General features: G+C 52.7%; 1 protein-coding gene across 1 annotated transcript in view; it reads left to right on the forward strand.

The window, feature by feature from the left end:
- Nucleotides 1-2223, forward strand: part of SCAF8 (SR-related CTD-associated factor 8) — a 129849-nt gene extending 127626 nt beyond the window's left edge. Inside the window, exon 20 of the mRNA XM_012721399.1 lies at nucleotides 2183-2223. The gene's annotated coding sequence lies outside the window, so the exon portion shown is untranslated. The remainder of the gene's footprint in view (nucleotides 1-2182) is intronic.
- Nucleotides 2224-2673: the final 450 nt, after the last annotated feature.

Here is a 2673-nt window from a genome sequence, read left to right on the forward strand (position 1 = left end):
TTCATACAGTCGCTGTGCAATACAGAGAAGTCAAAGAATGTAGTTTTCAAATCAAGCACCGAAAGTGACCCATCCCCTTGGGGGTAAAATCCACCGCCATGGGAGTGGCCCAAAGCAAGGCCTGAGTGCCCGCCACAAGCCTAAAGCATCTTTCAGCGGGGACCCAAAGGGTCAGAGACAGTCAGATGAGTCTGGGAAGTTAAGAGCACATCAACACCAAGATGAGAGCTGCCACTGTCGCCTCCAACGGGCCTCTCCCCCACATCTGTGTCACCCAGTCCGGGGCCAGGAGGCAGCGCAGCTTCTTCACCTGTCTCTGCTCCCTGTGCCCCCTCCAGGTCCCCTCCTGTCTCATCCTGCTTCCTTCCTTCCTCAGTCTCCTCTCCAGCTTCTTCCCCGTGCTCAGCTCCACCCTCCTTTGGGTGGGACAGGGAACCTGGGAACTCCCCTCTTCCTGGGTCCCCCGTGTTACACCTCCACCTGTGCACAGGGCATTGGAATATGCCTGGAGGAAGTTTAACTTCAAGGACAGGCAACTTAGTAACTGCTGCCTCTGGGCAGGGCCAGCGCAGCAACTGCCACCCCACAGGGGCGCTGGACTTTGCTACTCTCAGGGTTAAGATCACTGGCACCTGTCTGGCCTCCACAGCTCCTGAGGCGCTCTGTGCTCTTCCCAGCAGGACACTGGGGACTCTTTCCAGAGCTAGCCTGTGCTCCAGCACCCCCATAGTTCTATCCTCCTGGCCAGAGTTGGGTTCCTCCTCGGGGTGGCTCCCTGCGCCAGTTCTGACGACTGTGTCTGGCTGCCCCTCCCCGCTGTCTCACTGTGGGCAGGTGGGGAGCCCGGAGGCTGTTGCGCCACAGTATCTGGCAGGCAGCAGAGGCCCTGTAGAAGGTAGATGAGAAGAACTTGGCCTCTCTGAGTCTCTGTGCCCTCCATGGTAAGACGCTTACCCCTGGGGCCATTGTGAGAAGTGAACGAGGACTTTGCACCAACATGTGAATTAACCTATGGTTCTCTAAGGTTTTCTTTTTGTAAGATTTATTTATTTATGCACACAAGAGCTGAGATGTAGGCCAGAGGTGGGGAGGTGGAAAAAGGTGCAGAGGTGGGGAGCAGAACAGGCAGACTGAAACACACTGCTGAGGGGAGCAGCAGGGAGACAGGAGAGGTCTTCTGTGCCCTGTGGGTCAGCTCCCTGATGGGGGATCAAACTTGAGCTCCAGTGGAGGCAGGGAGGCTTTCTCTCAGGTTTTCTTAGTTCTCCCTTTAGTTGACACCTCACTGCACTGCAGTTTCTTTAAGTTGTAACAAGAGGTTCGAACTCCATGGGCCTAGCAACTTAACCAGCCCAGTGAGCTAAGATTTTCTAAGATTCCAATGTCCAGGGACCAATATCCTTTGGGGGGCAGAAATTTCTGGAGTGTAGCAAGGTCAGGCATTGGCTGAAAATATGGGAAAGTCAGTGGGGAGACCTTTTTGCCTGGTTGCAATCATTTCAGATGAGTTTCATATTGGAATTTTTCTGCAAGAGTGAAATAACTTCCACATTTGAAAAGACTGTATGACAAAAAACAAAGATCGGTGTGGAGTTTAGAGTGTGTTTGTTTTGGAAGTCCTTGTAAGAGCAGTTACTTCAGAACCGTGATGCCTAAATTAAGTCTGTTGTAGGGGGGAGCTTCTGACTTGACCAGTCACCAGCCGCTGGGCTGAGGGTAGCCCAGATAGACCTCATTTCTTCATCTCTGAAGGGAATCCCATTCACCCCCAAATTCCGTGATCCCAAAACTTCAGGGTCCATCATCTATGCCCTGGGACATATAAGCAAAGGCGAGACAACTTCCCTATGAAGACAGAGCTCAGCTTCGGAGTCTGTATCAAATCCAGCACCCAGCACTTTTGCTCGATGACCTTGTTGGTCCCCCCAAGTGACGCTTTCGTTCACCTGATGGTGAAAATGGAGAGTCAGGTCATCCGTCGCCCAGGTAGACCAAGTCTCAGAAGCCAAGTTGGTTTTGTTTTGTTCTGTTTTTTTTTTTTGTTTTGGTTTTGTGGGCAGGGCTCGACTGCCTGAGCCCGACTTCCTCTTGTCCATGAAAAGTGAGATCTGTCCTTTAATGTGGTGTGAGTTACTGGTTCCCAGATGAGTCACGTCATGAGCCTACTCCTGTTTTCTTCTAGGACGGATGACTCAGGAGACGGTGGCGGCTACGGCTCGCGGGACGCGGACACTTCCCTCTTCGGCCGTCTGGCGTGAAAGTAAGGTCGGTGGTGAATTCCGTTTGCTCCCAGCGGGTCCCTGCAGGTCTTCACATGTTCTTAATGAGCAGCTGTCCTGGGGTTGGCAGGGTGATTGGGCTCAGCTCACCCGCCTGGGACCCCGTAATTACCTTGGCTTTAGATTCTGGATTTTTTCAGATGTCTGGGAAAAGCAAAACGCTGTGTGGTGAGGTTGTGTGCACAGCGCCATACACCAGCTCCTTAAAGTAGAACCAAGACAAGGAGCGCATCTGTGTCTCTCCACCAGCGCCCCCATGAAGAGTCGGAGGGGAGGAACCCAGCTAATGGTGGTTCAGCTCTAATCCCTTTCTCAAATCAGCTAAAAGAACCCCCTCACCTGTGCCGTTTTCAAAATGAACATGTTCCGCTTCTGGCCAAAAAGGGCCCCCCCC

Source organism: Condylura cristata, unplaced genomic scaffold (genome assembly GCF_000260355.1).
Source record: "Condylura cristata isolate star-nosed mole 26May11 unplaced genomic scaffold, ConCri1.0 scaffold00001, whole genome shotgun sequence".
Taxonomy (NCBI): Eukaryota; Metazoa; Chordata; class Mammalia; order Eulipotyphla; family Talpidae; genus Condylura; species Condylura cristata.